This window comes from Ictidomys tridecemlineatus (assembly GCF_052094955.1).
Source record: "Ictidomys tridecemlineatus isolate mIctTri1 chromosome 12 unlocalized genomic scaffold, mIctTri1.hap1 SUPER_12_unloc_1, whole genome shotgun sequence".
Taxonomy (NCBI): domain Eukaryota; kingdom Metazoa; phylum Chordata; class Mammalia; order Rodentia; family Sciuridae; genus Ictidomys; species Ictidomys tridecemlineatus.
This window is the reverse complement of record NW_027520959.1, coordinates 217,726-236,233: the sequence shown is the minus strand read 5'-3', so window position 1 is coordinate 236,233 and position 18,508 is coordinate 217,726. Positions and strand designations below refer to the sequence as shown.

The following is an 18,508-nucleotide window of genomic DNA, read 5'->3' as shown; positions in this document are numbered from 1 at the left end:
CTGGGAGGAGACCCTCTTTCCTCCCTCTTTTTAGAGAGCCTGAGGATGACCCCTGCTTTGTCACTTTTAACCCCAAGGGCCTAAAATCTTGCTGGCTTCTGTGGCATTTCATTCCTTTGAAACCTTCTTCAGAAATCTTTCTTCTTAATAATCCTCCTTTTAACTTATGATGGTTGATGCAGCCAAGCATCCAGATTTGCACGTTCAAAAAATTTCCAGTCTGTGTATTCACCTCAACCATCAGTACACTAGCTCAGGTCTTCATTGGCGCTTATCTGGACTAGTCCAACAGCCCCACTTCTAGTCCTCACAACCACCATCTGTGATACAATAACAAGAAAAACCATGTTCCCCACACACACCCAAACTCATCAATAGCTCTGCATTATTAAAGAAAGATCTAAAATCTTTAACAGGTCTCACCCCACTCTCTATACACAATCTTCTCTCCAGCCAAAGAGCTGTTTCTCCTTGACTCAAATTTTAGCTCTGACTACCCAGAACTGCTTGGCTTTGGACTGGACCTCAGAAATCCACACCCACCACACTGAATTAATTAGTAAGTAGGAAGTTCCCATTCTTGAAAACCTGAAGAAATCACAGAAAAGTGGCTTTCTTCAGGTTTGCTTCTGGGTATCAAAGTCATCACAATGATGTCTACATTTTATTACATATCCATAAATATTGCTGTTACAGATCACTGGTGCCAATATACACAACACACACAGCAGCAAGTATCTGAAAGGAAGAATCAAAGATTATAACAAAAGGTTCTGATCATCCATGCATCTCTGCAGACAGAGCACCAGCACTGACTCACTGTGAGGATTTCTCACCCCTTATCCTCCACTGGTGCCACTACCCTCTGTAGAAATCTGTAGCCTGACACATGACTTCTTGTTTTTAAAGGACAGGACCATGTCTCCAGCATTCCTAGATCTTCAAGCCCAGTCAAGTCCTCAGAATACATTAGACACCTATAAATATTTACAGAATAATATGTGCATTCTGAGCTAAGCAGAACACTCAAAGACATTTTCTGATTTTAAAGAGGGCACTAGATATCAGGTTTGAAATCTTGGGCTTCTTCCATTAATTTCATGAAAATATTTGAAAACACAATTTTTTTTAATATCTCTAACCCATTGTGTAGTTAATGAAATGACCATTATTTCTGTAGAAAAAAATTTAATGGGAGATTTGAGAAATAAGGTCCGAGGTTTTTTAACTTATAGAAAATTTCAGAGAAACTGCATAAGGAGACAAAAAAACTGGCAAATTAGACTCCAATAAAAAATCTACATGCTTCATAAGATGTGAAAAGACTATAGAATAAGAAAAATATTATACTTCACATATCTGATAAGAGTACATTTGTGTATATCCAGAATACATAAGAACTATTACAACTGAACAAGAAAAGAACAGCTCAATTTTAAAATGGGCAAAGGATCTGAATAGTCATTTGCCTAAGAAAGATAAACAATGGCAAACAATTACATGAAAATATTCAATTTCATTAGTTATCAGAGAAATCCAAATCAAAACCACAATGAGATGCCACTTCATACCCATTAGGATGACTACTATGAAAAAAAACCATATTAAAGTGTTGGCAAGGATATGGAGAAATGGAATCTTCAAACATTGATGATGGGAATGTAACATGGTAGAGTCACTTTATAAAACAGTCTGGCAGAGTTACTTATGGCCAATAAATTTCACTCAAAAGTATCTACCCAAAAGAAAACATAAGTCAACTCAAAAACAAAAATATTCACAGCAGCATGATCATAAGAACCACAAAGTGCAAGTCACCCAAATATCCATCAACTAATAAATGGATAAACAAACTGCAGTGTATCCACATAACAGAACACTATTTCACAATAAAAAAAATAAAGTTCTGTTATGTGCTATCTCAAAAAAAGGCTAAGAAGCCAGACACATAGGGCCATATATTGAATGATTACATTTATATAACATGTCCAGAACAAGTAAATCCACAAAGAGAGAAAAGAGATTCATAGCTACATGGAGCAAGAGTGAGTGGAGTGTAATGACTAAATGGTATGGGTCTTCTTTGAAGGTGATAAAAGTGTTTCAGAATTAGACACAAAATAGGCACACAACTATGTGAATATACTAAAACTTAGTGAATTGCACATTTCAGGGGTGACCTTGATGGTAATGTGAATTATATATCAATAAAGCTGTTATTTTTTAAAATGGCTACACAAAGTCAAATAGTAACACCTCTGCACAAGGCTCTGGTGAATCACTCTGCCTGTGACAGAATAATCTGTCATAAAAACATACAATCTGTTCAAATGGGGAAATAATCTATGTTCCTACCAATAAATTCCTATTGCAACCAATCTAAAAACCAAATCCAAAGTAAAAAGAGCAGAGAACAAAAGAGAATGCAATTCACAATTAGCTGGCAGGTTACAGAATGAAACTAACCAAGAACTACAAAAAGAAAAATGTTTATTAAGACTATCCAGTTCTTATCAATTACATGATATAAACAAGTCAAAATCCTGTATACTCATAAAAAAATCTGCCAGCTTATTTATTAGCACAAAGCAAGGAAAAAACAAAAAAACAAGCATTCTCTTCTATAATCAAATTAACATCCCACAGAAGGTCTGTTTGTACTTGGCAGCATGAACCTTTCATTTCAGAGTTCTGCTAAATTAATCAAGCCTATGTTGTATTGAACACAATGAGCCAGACACCCTGGCATGCTCCTAGACTTCATTAGTTGATTCTGAGGAACATTAAAAATAAAAAGGATAGTATGAATTAGGGCAAGGGTGGTGAGAGAATAAAGTAATTGTCAGTCTTTTCAACATTTCCATTATCTAAAATACAACAATGGAAACAGTCTAACAACTTTTTTTTCTTTTTTAGTGAAACTGAGGATTGAATGACACATGGATGTACTATAAAGGGGCTAAACCCCCAGACCTTTTTATTTTAATACATGGTCTCACTAAGTTGCTGAAGCTGGCCTTATACTATTGATCTTCCTGTTGCAGCCTCTGAAGTCCAATAAAATTTTCTAAGATTCTACCAATACGCTTCTCTGTATGCATTACCCTTCTCTGTATGCCTAAGAAAGCACTGGAACTTAGATAGAGAAATCTGAATTCAAGTGATATTTTTTTGTTTGTTTGTTTTTATTTTTTTAAACCTGCTAGCTACATGCCCAAGGACAAATTTCACAATTTTACTGAGTCCTTGTTGTTTTGAGAATAAAATGAAGTAATAATGCACACAAAGAGCACAGTGCAATGCTCAATCCAAGCCCACCACAAAAATCCTCACTGTTCACAACTCTTCACAGAAAATACTCATTTCAGAACTTATACCAGAGTAGGTGTAATTAATATTGGCCATCATTCTACCTTGTAAACATCTAAAGAGCTATGAAGAATTAATACTGAATGAATAATCTTCCTCCTCCATTCCCCTCCCACATAGGTTTTGAAAAGCTATCAATAAAGTCTCTAAAATTATTAAATCACAGCATGACACAAAGCATTCATTCACCTACAAGGTATTTAAAAGTACCAAACTGAGAGACAGAAAAACATGAAGAGAAACACTCTATTAGAAAGAAATGCCTATTTTGCAGTGCAATAATTGGTAATCTTTCCATAAAGATTGATGCAATGTGTTTATAATTTCCAGGTGTCAGTAATCTGTTTTTAAGGTAAAAGAAAAAAGAAGTGGGATGGTTTCAACCACCAAGAAAAGATGTGAGAAGATATCCTTTCTCATTGACAACAATTAATGTTTGAGTTATGGCTTCTAGAATGTTTAGACTGAAGAAAATTGTTATATTAGAACAGACTGAAATATATCTAAAACAAAACACAGTGGGTTTAACATACACAAACACAATCTGCACCTAGGTGTCCTCTCTAAACAAACCAAAGAAGAAAAAGCTTGTTTGAAATTCCAATTGCACTGCTATAGATAAGGTGTGGGGGTGTGGGATAGTGTTTTTCAGCCATATTCCCATGCTGGATGTCCAATTAAAGACAGCATCTATACTCTGTAGTAATAGACTTGCTCTGCCTAGCTCCACACAAATTTGCATTATGTCACACACTGAACAAAACTTTCAGGGTTAGGAGGGAGGAAATTTCTCAGGGAAATGGGATGTTCAAAACTTTGGGAGTTTCACTAAGCTCTGAAATCTTTATGGACCTTGTGCCCCAAAGCTACTCTTATTCCCTCCTCTTTCTAAAATTCCACTCATAAGACTTTGAGTTAACAGTGCCCCTTGGGGAGATCTGGTCAATTGCAAAGTCCACAGAAGGAACCCTGAGTGGCTCTTATCTACACTGTACACCAGCACTTGGCATCTCTCCTCCCACTGCAGCTCAGTACTACCACCTTGATTGCAAAGCTGTTTTATCTCAAAGAGTACAAAGTCTCAAATTCTTCACAGGAAGACTGAACTTCTCTGTCTACCCAACTTTCCAATAAAATGATCACTTACTATGCCAGTCTAAATTAAGCTTTATGCCTCATATAGAAAGAAACTGTTTCAAATGCACAAAATCCAACCCATGTTATATGTAATGAAGTCTTTTTTTTTTGATAGTTGTAGAAGAACATAATTAATTGATTGTTTGTTTGATTGATTGATTGATTTTTTTGCTGAAGATCAAACCCAGTGCCTCACACATGCCAGGAAGGCACTCTACCACTGAGCCACAATCCAAACACTGTAATAAAGTCTTAAAATCTATTTAAATGTAGTATAAAAATTTTAACAAATGCAGCTGACAGGAGAAATAAAGGATAAAGCCTTCATTTTAATTACAACTTCTATTTAATCCCTCACTTTTCAGGGATATTTTTAGTAGGCATTAGGGCACAAATTAAAGAAATAAACTCATCAGTATAATAAAAGGCACTGTATAAACAATTTCCTCTACTGCCACAGAAAAGAGATTCAAGAACCTCAAACATCAAGATTTTAGAAAACAAATAAGATTACATCATTAGCCACAATAAGATCCCAGAAGAAAAACCTCAGAAAAACCTCATTAATCTTGCCCAATAATGAAGACATTTCAAGTCTGCCTTGATTTAATTTTGGACTATGTATTAAGAAATGATGGCTAGGGGCTAGTGTTATGGCTCTGTGGTACAGTGCTTGCCTGGCACATGCAGGGCTGTGGGTTCAATATTCAGCATCACATATAAATCAATAAAATAAAGGTATTGTGTCCAACTAAAACTAAAAAATGAATATTAAAAAAAGAAACAATTGCTAGGCAAATTAAAGTGCAAATAAAAATTGCTAGAGGATTATTTGATTTTAAGATTTTCACATGAAAAACTACTTCTGCAATAATACTAATTAAAACTAGTTACATTTATTCTTTAGAATCCTGTATTTCAATAGAAATCAAATATACAAAATACAGAATAAAACACTGGTTAAATCTATTATATCATTAATTTTTCCATCTCTCTATTTACTTAGGCCTTGAAAAACTGGTTTAGGAGTCAGAAAATCTTCACAGGCAGGTCCCAGACAAAGACTTATTTATTCTACTCAAATACTGGCAATCTAATTCTCTGCTTTTATTAAAAAAAAAAAAAGTAAACCATACAATTATATTTACTTTGTTTGTGGGGTGGGCATTTACTTTATCCTAATTTTCAAACAACATATTATGAAAAATATTGCCATGCCTATACTGGGAAACATAAACAGACCTTAAACAAAATCCAGCAGCATACCTAGTTTAAATACTTACTCTGTCCATAATGAAAAAAAAAAATTTAAAATACATGGCTTATGTGATTTTAAAAATTAACTAGAATATAGTACAAATCAAATTTTGAAACATAGTACCATCAAATGAAATAGTAGCAAGTGCCATAGTTATGCACATCTAAATTAAATAAAACTATGTTTGTCTTCTCTAAATTAAAATGTATGGGTATTGACTTTCACATCTTCAACCTAATAATAAATACGTATCAACCATTGGGAGATTGAGGCTTAGGCAGGAGGATCCTAAGTTCATGGCCAGCCTTAGAAACTTAGAGAGGCCCTAAGCAACTTAGCAAGACCCTATCTCAAAATAAAAAATAAATAAACAAAAGGGCTGGACATGTGTTTCTGTAGTAAAGTACCCCTAGATTAAATCCCCAATACAAAAAAAATTAAACAAATAAGTAAATAATGATTTGGGTGTCTGTGGATGCCCCACCAGGTAGGTAGGTACTCAGTGCTGAATAAAATCTGGTGAATAAATCACCAGTTGGACCATATGGTACAAACCTTGGGGTACTCTGTAGATAATGTTAATTGAAGTGAAAACAAAAGCCCCCTCAGGAAAGGCAATCAAGATGTAATTTATATATAGAAGACAGTTTAATGTTTTTTTTAATTAATCCAAAGAATAAACAGTAGGTCAATGACAAAGTTGTGAATCTGCTTCATGTGAGGCCATCTTTATATGTAACTCTTATTTGATTGAAATAAAATCTAAAGCAAATATAAAATTAAAAATCATATTTACATCAGGAAGTGAAAAAATCTTTTGGACAGAAGAAATACACATAGGTTTAATACACATAGGTTTACACATGAACACACAATCACATAGTTTACATGACTCAAAAACAGTATATTATCAACCAATTATGGAAATAATATTCTGTATGCTATTAAGCCATTGGTATCCATGTTTGAAAATTGTTAAAAAAATTATTTTGAAAGTTACTTTAGGCTTCACTTCAGTGAATAAACCACAAAAGTACTGCTCTTTGCAGAGGAAAACATTCTGTATTCAAAACAATTATAGTTGGTTGATCAAGTTTTCAATTTTTATTAATATTTACTTTTTATGTGGACACAATATCTTTATTTTAATTTAATGTGGTGCTGAGGATTGAACCCAGTGCCTCATGCATGCCAGGCTATCACACTACCACTTGAGCCACATCCCAAACCTCAAGTTTTTAAATATTAATATTGATTTAAAATGAAGGCAAAAGATTAAAAAAAACAACTCAGTATACTTAAATATTTGCATCACATTTATTCCTAAGAATATCTGACACATAAGAGTCACAAGTATGTACTTAAGAAGAGAATTCTTTGTTAATAAGAATATTGAATGAAAAAAATTTTTGAATAACACAAGGTTTCCTTCAATAGTTGAATACAGTGGAACACACCTGTTATCCCAGAAACTCAAGAGACTGCGGCAGGAGGATCACAAGTTCAAGGACAGCCTCAGAAACTTAGTGAGGCCCTGTCTCAAAATAATAAAATAAAATATAAATAAAAGGTTCTGGAAATCTAATTTACTGGTGAGGTGCCCCTGGGCTAAATCCCCAATACCAACTAAAAACATGTTACTCAAAAATGTACTTTTTCTTATCTATTAGATTAGCAAAGATTAAAAAGATTAACAAAACTTGGTATGAGCAAGGGTTTTGAAAATAAGATTCTCATGGTCATTGAAGGGGATAGTTTTTACAGATAACAGCTTAGCCATAGTTATCAATATTTAAAACATATATAATGTTTGACCTGGCAGTTATACCTCTAAGAAGATAAATGAATAAGTATACTATTACCAACATACCATTATTCACAAGAAAGAAAAACAAGTAACAATGTAAATGGTTATCAAAGGAGTAGATAGATAAAGTATGATGCCTCTAAATGATGGAAAACTAGGCAGCAAGGGCTGGGGTTGTAGCTCAGTGGTAGAGCACTGGCCTGGCACCTGTGAAGAACAGGGTTTGATTCTCAGCACTGCATATATAAATAAAGATCTACTGACAAATAAAAAAATAATAATTAAAAAAAATAGAACTAGGCAGCCATCGATCACCCATGATTATGCACATCAGTTTCAACTCACAAATAGAGATATATAAAACATATTAAAAATGACCACATAGCTCCATATAGAGAGAAACTGCTATTTATTGAAAGTCTTTTATACTGCTATTTATTTAAAGTTTTCTGTATACTTTCATATCCATCAATAAGTTTCCAAACATGAGTTAATGGTGGCCATTTCTTTGTGCAAGAATTGAGGGCTTACTATTGTTATTATGTTGTTTTTATGGGTAGAAATTTTTCTAATTATTATAATAAAAAATCACAACAAACTTTTAAGATAAAGAAGTGCCTCTATATCACCAAAATTACTTGAAGTCTTTTCAACCTCCTATTTAAGAGGAAAGAATTCATTGAATGTTGCTAGATGTAATACAGGATCTCCTTCTCAGAATCACACTTTAAAATGACAAGATAATAGAAATTAAAATATTAGAGTCAAAGAGATAGGGAAAGACAAACATCATTATTCAGACAGCTCACATTATTGGTATCCACCTTACCACCCACAGGTTCTATGAACTGAAACACTCCTAAAAAAATATCCCTTTTACAACTTAAAGAAGCAGAATAAATAATAATAATAATTAAAGAATTTTTAAGATGTAAAATCATAAAACACTTACCACAATTATTTTCCTGTCTTACATTCTTTCTTAGCACCTGAAAAAAAAAAAAGGTTGGAGAAGTTAAATAGATTTTAAATGTATACATTTAATCTGATGTTTGTTTCTTTTAGATTTTTGTTTTTCTGGCACCAGACAAAATAGTTCAAAAGTACTCATGGAAAAATAAACAAGCAAGAATTCCCAGGAATATGAAAAGCAACAAGGGGAAACTAGTTTTAGAAGATGTTAAAACTTTTATAAAACCAATAATGTGATGCTGGTGTATGAAGAAAAAGACTAATAGAATACAAACCCCAGAGACACCCCAATACCTCCAAAAGTTAAAATACCATAAGAGTATTCAAAGAAGGGCTCTAAAATCAACAGCTGAAAATAACAGGCACACAGAAAAAGATAAAGTTGAACCTATGCATCATTCTGAACACCAGAAAAAATCCTAGTTTGAATATTTAAATATAAAAGTGATACCATAAAAGTACTTAAAGAAACCATGGGCAAATTCTAAAAATCTTGGAGGCCTTTCAGTGACTTAAAATCCAGATACCTGGACTGGAGCTGTAGCTCAGTGGTAGAGTGCTTGCCTAGCACATTTGAGGCACTGGGTTCAATCCTCAGCACCACATAGAAATAAAGAAAAATTTTTAAAAAAATCAACGTACCATAATGAGTAATATAAACTGTAGAATTCAAAGAAAAAATGTAAGACTTCTGTATATCAAAATATGTGAAAGTAAATAAAAAATAAGTGAAAATTTGGGGAAAAATTTCAATTCATATCACACAGGGCTAATCTCTACAATTTATAAATTTCTAGAAATTGATAAAGGGAAAAAAAGCAATTTGAAACAAAAATGTGAAAAAACACATTAATAGAGAGTTTACAGAAAAAGAAGTAAAACTAGTTTTACTCAACCTCATTAATAATGATAGCAATGTACATTAAAACAACTCTATATTGATAATTCTCATCCATCAAACTGTTAACAAATTCAAGGGTTGTAAAGGCACAGTACATTGGAAAGGCCCCAGAAAAACAGGAACTCTCTCATACACTTCAATCTGCCCTCCTGTATCTGTGGTATTCAGACTGGATTTAAAAAAATTTAAAAAATTATCATACAGAACATATACTAACTTTTTTCCTTGCCATTAATCCCTAAATAATACAGTGTAACAACTATTTACATGGCATTAATATTGTATTAGGTCTTTTAAGCAATCTAAAGATGATTTAAAAGTATGCAGATGTGCATAGGTTATATGCAAATACTATGCTTTTTATATAATAGACTCAAGCATCCTTGAATCTCAGTATCCACAAAGGGGTCCTCAAACCAATCCTCCAAGGGTAAAGAGGAGAAACTGTACTTTTGGGAGTTTAAAATGGTGCAACACTTAAGAAAGGAAGTATTTAATAAAGCCATAAATGTCCTGCCCTCTGGCACAGTGATCCCACTTCTAGGAATGCATCCCACAGATGTACCTGCATATGTAAAATGATATATATAAAAGCTGTTTCACCACAGTACGGTTTTTGATAAACCTAGAGAAGACCCAAATACCCACAAGGGTGGCTGGTTAAGTAAACAAGGCACTTAATAGATGCTATTTAAACACAGCTTTTTTTTTTATAAAAAAAAGTGTTTTCTATAAACAAAGATTATATTCTTTCTAAATAAATACTAATAGGAAAAGATCTCAAGAGCATATAAAGAAAAAGCCATGGGACAGAATTAGTTACATATTATGCTACAGTTTATATAAAAAGAATATAGTACACTGGCATTTCTCCAACTATAAAAGGAAACAATTGGCATCTATGGGAAATAAATTAAAGAAGGTTATCCAAAAAAAAGGGGTGAAGGGGGGAGAGGCAAAGCAGTTGGAAATCAGATTTTTCCAAGCATGGCTGTGTCATTTTAACTTTTAACAAAAAGAACATTAAAAAGTTTTTTTAACGTTAAAAAGAATACTTACACAAAGAAGAAAAAGAGACACCTATATATAAGACTTAAAAAAAAGCTTTAAATAGATTTTTATATAGATTTTTTGCTCTTAAATTAGATGCTGAAAAGCAATCTTGGTGTGGTTATCACAAAAAATATGCTTTTCCCCCCTTCAATCAAGTTAAAGGATATGATAATCTGTTTTTTAAAAAGCTTTTTGAAGGAGTAAGAAATTAGGAAAGCAGGAGGATCCCAAGTTTGAGACTGCTTCAACAGCTTCAGAAGATCCCATTTCAAGAAGGGAAAAAAGGGTTATAACTCAGTGGTAGAGTGCCTATGGGTTCAATCCAATCCCTGTAAGTAACCCAGCACCTAAGTGATGACATGAATGTATATTCTACTCAACTCAGACCTGCTATTATACACACAGCTGTCACTGCCCAACTCTTTTCTAACATCAAACTTCTAAAATGATTCTAGTGTTGTCAACATTTCTCATTTAAATTCCCATCAAACACAGACAAGATTTTGTGACAGGAAACAACTATGCCTTCCAAGATTCTAAAATAATTGACAAAAGTGTCACTAACCAAGACCATGTCTATGTTATATGTCAGACACTTCAGAAAAAAAAAATTCATAGAAAAAAGTTGTTTGCCACCCCTTTCTTGTTAAAATTAAGTAGATAATGGATATGTTCTTAATAGTATTCTCAAAGAGTCAGAAATGTCCTTAAAAAAATTTTTAGTTATCAAAGAGTTTGGGGGACACCCTGGGGCATTTAGTATTTGGGAGCCAGGATCTAGGCTTCACAAAATGCTTGGGTGGGATGGATCTGTATCATCAAGATTCATCCTGGTCACAAGAATTTTGATCTTAAAATGGTTTAATCAAGCCCACTTTAAGTGAGCATTTCTTTAAGACATAAAATTTAAAAATAAAAAATAAAAAAGATATAATATTTAAAGCTTTTATAGGAAATCCCACAGCTTGCCTCTAATTATGTAAGACAAAGTAGTAAGGGATGATTCAGCAGAATAAGAAAACTGTCTGAAAATTAGTGCTCATTTCTTTACACTACACATTAACTCAACATAAATTTAATAATGAGTATACATAGAGTAGTATATATGCTAACAGTATGAGATAGCAGATAAATCTCACCTTAATTAATCCAAAAATTTTAATCTTATTAATATTTTACTGTTATTACTAGCAACTGAAGGAACTCATTACTGTTCCCTCAAGTAGTAGTACCTCAAAGCACAAGACACAAAGGATGTCCTGTGACATAGTTGGTAAAGGGATCCATGGAAGGGCCATAGTATGACCTGTGGGTAGACTGAGGCACCGTGTAATTGACCTTGACATGTCATCCCTACTTCAATCTAGGCTTTCTTTTTTATTAGCTAAAATAAAGTTATCCCAACACTGTTTTCTCCCTAGTTTCCATCTTCATCTCCCTCTTTGATTTTCTTGTTTGAACTAGATCCTAATACCACTCAAACTTCTTGATTAGCAGCAGGTGCAAGCACTCAAAAGCATGCTGTCTTCCACCACAGCTGAAAGTTCTGGTTATAAGTGAGACAGCACTGCATATCATATATTGTTCTACCCTTATTTCTCTTTTACATGTAAGTGAAAGTATCATACCCACTTTCACTTATGTGTGTAGGTAGGTTCTCTGATTTAGGAAACTCACTGCTCAGTAGTGAAGTGGGCTCTACAAATGCTCAACACCAAACCCAGGGGCCTTGTTTCTGTGGTTGACAACCAATTGTTCCAGGCTAGAATCACGTGCTTCAATGGGAATCAAACTTTCCTTTGCCTGAGGCAAGCCTTGGGCTATTGACCCCACACATTGTGTACAAAGGTCACTCTATGGCCACCTATTCTCTCTGACACAGGACCAAATGACAGATTAGGGGTGGAAGACCTTCCAGGAATTGGACAAAAGGCTTGAAAAAACCCTTTCCCAATGAATTCACATACCATGCTGCATCTAATTTCAGAGTGGGTCTGACACACCCTCTGCAGCCCCACCAGGACCCCAGGAAACCAGCTGCAAGCACTGCTTGGAAAAGGACTGGAGGCAAGGAAGGGGCACAGGCCTGTGCAAGTATTGGAAGCCCCATCCCACCACATCCAAGCAGTGCAACTTTGGGCAGGGCGCTGCACCTCTCTGTGCAGCCCTAGCATGGAAGTGAACAAGTTAAGTGCCTGGCACACAGCAAAGTGAATCAGCCATGGCCAGAAGTGCCAAACCCACCGCCCTGGGAGATTGAGGTGGGTTCGGGATCCCACCGAGAGCGAGATCTGACTGGCGAGGGGGAACTGGCCCAAGGCCCAGCCGCCCCACCCTGCACCATCAGGTATGGCGCCGACCAGGCGGCGCGGCTTCAGCCCCAGGCCCTGCTGGACTGCCTCCAAAGAGCTGGCCACCCACCCGCCCCGCTCTCCTTGCCAGGGGATGGGTCTCTGCCGCTTTCACCCTCTTCAGTTCCCAATAGCCGACGCTGCCACCGACACCGTCATGGCCACCTCTGCCCAGGGCCCGCTGCTGACCTCTCCTGCTGTCTCCTCTGCAACCACTAACGCCAGCGCTGTGAGATCTCGCGGGACTTTGGTCCTCCCCTCAGTACTCCAGCCTGGAACTAGCTTGGCCCCTCCCCTTTACACCGCCCACCGCGCCTGAGGGTCAGTACTAGTCATTCTTGCAAACTTCTCTCCATATCCTCATCCCTGAATCCACTCCACCTACCCCATGACCCAAAAGGATTAAAACTCAGGTGCTAGGCAGCACCTCTGTCTCATGTGGCCCATCGGTGTTTTTGCGCATGCACCTGCCCAGGCCCTGAACGTGCGAGCCTCAGCCCCCATGGTAAAAATAGTAATCATAGCAGCTGAGAACTTTAACAACACCCCTTGGATCCTCACAACTTCCCTAAGAGGGTATTACCATCCTCCCTATTTCACAGAGGAAAAATTGGCGTGGCAAGATTAAGCAATGGGCTCCAAGTCATACAGCTGGGAAGTGGCAAGAGCCCACATTGGAATCTAGGCTCCTCTGGAGCCCAAACCAGTGCCCTCCATGACAACCCCCAGGCCCTGTCCCTACTTGCACCAAGGGCACTGCCTTTTAGCACCAGTCTTAACTCCCCACCTTATCCCTGGCCCCAATGTTCACCAAAGTAAACAGAGACACGCCTAGGAGGTCATCTGCTAAAATCCCCCATCTTGGGAAAATTTTTATCAATAAAATGTTTCAGCTTCATTGCATGAATTTTCTAAGGCCTCCCTGTGATATTTTTTGTGCAGGAACCAGAAAATGATGAGACTGTATTGAATTCTGTAGTCTCCTTGGATAACATTTTTCTGATACAAAGTATGATGGAATGGCATAGAGGAGATAGAATATACATGATGTTAGGGAGAAGACACATGGAATTTCTTTCCAGAGAAAATCGTAATAATTGTTTCTAAAGAAGAGGAGCTAAAATTTATTGAAGGTATATATTCTTTCAGTCCTGGAGATGAAGAAACTTGCATAAGTGTTCATAGTTAGTCAGAATTTGAACCTGAGTCTGAGTTTGATCCTGTTCCACAAGACAGTATAGTCTACTTCTTCTAGGTCAGGTTCTGTAAAATCATGAGTCAGGAAGTGAAATCTAATCAAAGGGGCAGCTACAAGGTGCCTAGCACAGCTCCAAGTGCTGTCCACTCACTAACACATTTAGTTTGATAATTCTGTATCAGTTAGGATAAGCAGCACTGGGCTGACAGCAGCAGGAGTTAAAACAAGGGAAAACTCCTGGCACATGGCACTCCAGGGAAGCAAGGGAGAAGCCATCCTTTGTTAATCTGGCCAAGCCTCCATGTGGTTTGGGGCATTTTTCTTTGAAGCTTAGCGTCAAGTTATTTTCTCCAGCCCTACCAATGATTCTTGGGATGCCTAACATCCTCTAGTGCACTAACCTTTCTACGTAAAGTAGCTAGTATTTCTACCCAAGAACACTGGCCTCTCATAAGCTATTAGAGCCCAGGATATTTTGGGGAAGTTTGCTAGAGACAATGGTAATAGAAATTTTATCTGCTTTAAGAGAGAGCCCCGGGAAGATGAGGTGGAACATGCCTGTATTCCCAGCTACTTGGAAGACTGAGCTAGGAGGATGGCAAGTTTAAAGCTAGCCTATGCAACTTAGTGAGACCATATCTCAATATAAATGCTTTCCAAAAGGTCTGGAGATGTAGCTTAGTAGTACATGCTAATGCAAGATCATGGTTCAATCCCCATACTGCAAATAAAGTTAGATAAATAGAGAGAGAGAGAGAGAGAGAGAGAGAGAGAGAGAGAGAGAGAGAGAGAATATGCAGGAAGCCTGTACATCTCCTTTACTTAGCTTATTCATGTGGTTAAACCAACTTCACTTGGCTTCTCTGTTTCTTACAGCCCAAACATTCAAACCGGGTCAGGCAGGAAGACAGCAATTGGTGGGGGATAGACATGCATCGTCCCTGCCACCTGGAGCCACCCAAATTTCTGTGCTATCTTCTAAAGTAGCCCTCTCCTCATCAGTCCTACTCAGGTAAGTGCTGTCTTGTTCTAAGCACTCAATTTGAGAAAGAACCTCTTTCCTTGGCCTCTCACATCTTTTGATTGCCTCTTTGATGGGTATAAATGGTTTTTTACTTGCCCAGCTCACGCATCTGGTAAGTGACAGGACTGAAGGTCTGGATACCATTAAGATTCCAGGCTTTTAACCACCAAGTTTAATGCCATATACCATCTAGCCTCATTAAAATTTTTTTTAAAAGGCAAAACAAAAAAATAGGGCCCTGAGCCTAACCAAAAAAACAAAAAAATCTCAAATTCCACTCCATATTTTCTATTTGGCTTTGAACTCACCTCGTAAGTATTGCTGTGAAATAATGTTGGTGGTGCCAATTTTGTAGAGTCTAGTAGTCATTTGCACTGCTTACCAATGACTTCTGGCTCTCCACCTTCTGGGCACCTGCAGGATTGACTTCCTTGTCACGTGACTAGTCCTGACCAAAGAATGTACATGGAAGGAGTTTGTGCCATTTCTGGGTGGAGCATTTAATGCTAGTGAGAGAGGAGCCTGAGATATGTCTTTCTGATAGGACAAACAATAATTCCCGTGATGGTGTTTTCTCCATTGAGAAAACTATCAACCAAACCAAACTATCATTGTTGCATAATGTGAGCAAAACACAGATCTTTTTTCATTTTAAGCCATTGAAATTTGGGGATTAATAACTATCATAGCCTGCTGTAGTCTATCCTGACTGATTCAGCTGGCCTCCTATAACCATAGTTCCACCAGTTGAGGATCAAAAACTTTCTTTAAAAAAACTGCTTTGAGGGCTGGGGCTATAGCTCAGTGGCAGAGTGTTTGCCTAGCATGTGTGAGGCACAGGGTTTGACCCTTACACTGCATAAAATAAACAAACAAAATAAAGGCATGCTGTTCATTGACAACTACAAAAATATTTTTAAAAAAACTGCATTTATGAGATGTGGTGATAGCTCAGTTGTAGAGCACTTGCCTAGCATATGTGAGGAACTGGGTTTGATTCTCAGTCTCACATTTAAAAAAAATAGATAAAACAAACAAATAAAATAAAGGTATTGTGTCTATATGTAAATAAAAATATTTTAAAAACTGCCTTTATACTGAATATGTATAGAAATTTCTTCTTGTCATTATTTCCTAAACAATACAGTATAACAACTATTTTCATATAATTTACATTGTACTATGTTTATAAGTAATTTAGAGGTGATTCAAAATATACCAAAAAATATGTATAGGTTATACAAATATCCACTTTGTATAAAGTGTAGAACATTCATGGATTTGGGAATCCAGGAGAGGTCCTGAAACCAGTCTCTCAAGGATACCAAGGGACAATTGTACATACAGTATAATTGTTTACTCATTGATTCAAACATTTTTCTGCCCAGCTGGTCAAGAGTAAAAGCTCAAGCCACATTCCTGAAGGTCCTAGTTTGATACATCTGGGATGGGGAACAGACCTGTGTAGCTGTCTGGTATGCCCAACCAATTCTAATGGTCTAGCAAGGTTGAGATTCCTGCATGGCTACATCTTGTGATGGTAGATTAAAATATGGTGTCTACCCTTGAGGGATACCTAGACTTGAAGGACAAGCCCAGAGCCAGAAAAATTACACTACTAACAGGGAAAATGACCTGAAATATGCAAAAGTAAGTAAGAATATATAAGCAATTGATGAAAAATAAAGTTTTACATGTAATAGAAAGTAGATTTGCTTCCTGGCAAATCCATTCATCAACTCTGTGACCACAAGACCAGGTACCCAAGCTGTCAGCTTAACATGGAGACTATTATCTGTCACTATGCTTTTCAGTTATGTAAAACAAAGCTTAGAAAAGCTCTAAAGATGTGGCCCAGATTCAAAACAGTTAGCACAAGTCTAAATTGGACTCCAGATCTAGGCTTTTATCTATCTAGGGCCCAAGGCCTTGGCTGATTCATTTATGGTTCCCGCTTCTCTTCCAGATTTCTTTCTTGTTTCCCCCTTTACCTTTAACCATGTATTCTGACCGCATTAAACTGCCTGTCACTGCAGGCCCATACCATGCCACTTACTGCACACTGCAGTGCTTTGGCTCCAGCTGTCCTGTCTGTCTGGCATGCCTTCCCTGAATCCTCACCACCTTGTTTCTGAACCCCAGCCAGGTTATTGAATACTTGGTTGGCTTGCCCCATCCTTGGTGCTATAACTGCCCCCAACAGCAATTCCTTTACTGGCTGACTGAGCATCTCCATCATTACGTTGCAGTTGGGTCTCAGTTTCCTTTCTCTGACTCATGTAACTAGCATTGGGGACACTGTGAACCAGCCATGACCCCGTGAATGCTTAACTCAGCTAAATCACATTTCTACAACCCACAAGACAGATCCTTTCAACAAGACCACACAGTGAAATATTTATGAAATGCCTTTGTTTTCTGGTAATTTTGTGACCACTGTACAATTCTCCTCATTTGTGAATCTCAGTTGTCAGAAGTAAAGTAGACTAATGGGAGTAACTGCCTCATGGTTGTGAGAATTTATTAAGATGTAAACTTGAGTGCCTTGCCTGGTTCATAAGGGAGACATGAACTAAATCCCAACCACCTTGGTTGTTATGAGTATCTTCTTATTACAACACTGCTATGATCTCTACTCAGCATACTCCCATAGATGTCATCATTAATATTATCACTCATACTTCCAACCATGTCTAAGTGACTGTGCTAAACATTCCTTCCTAGAATGCATAGTATTCTCAGAATCCTCAAAATGTATTCTTCACAGTCTTGTAATGTTTGGGTGTCCCAATCATAAATTATCTCCCTGGTACCTCCAGGAATATGTCCAGTGCATCCTTGGGAAGTCTGTGGCTTCCAGACAGTTCCATTCAGGCTTTCTGGATATGGCTAAGAAAACATAGGTTCTCTTTAGCCTCCCACTTTCACTGACATTCTTCTCACTATGGGTGTTTCCAAATCATTTATGGTCAGCCCAGGCCACTGTGGAGGTGGCCCCTATTTCTTCCTATGGGAGGATCAAGATGGCAGTCAAACAGGCCTGTAGGCTTCTGGAATCATTGATAACGCTAAAAGTAATAATACCTGCACAAAGCTTATTTTTTTCTTACTAGAAGAAACTCTAATAATGGGGATTTTAGTTGGGAATAATAATGCCCTCAGAGTGATCTAATCTTGTCCCCCTTTCCTCCTCATCTTTCACATATCTGAAGCACAGTAGGCAAAATTGGGGTTTTGGTGAGCATTTCCAGTTGAGATTGCCTGTTGAATGAGTCTGGGCTATTATAAAAGGACAAGAAAACAGATCCTTTTGTTAGACCAGGACGCAAAAAAAGACCACTGACTCCAATTAAAATCAAATTAAAGCAAGCTTATTATTTCGACCGACTGGACTGCCTTTTTCTCCCAAAACGGTGGGAACAAGACAGCAGCTTCAGC

At 36.9% G+C, this 18,508-nt stretch overlaps 1 protein-coding gene across 1 annotated transcript in view; it reads right to left on the bottom strand.

The window, feature by feature from the left end:
* The window catches only part of LOC144372293 (uncharacterized), a 75,201-nt gene extending 66,639 nt beyond the window's left edge, over positions 1-8,562 (bottom strand). The window contains exon 1 of the mRNA XM_078035649.1: positions 8,524-8,562. The gene's annotated coding sequence lies outside the window, so the exon portion shown is untranslated. The remainder of the gene's footprint in view (positions 1-8,523) is intronic.
* Between the last annotated feature and the right edge of the window lie 9,946 nt (positions 8,563-18,508).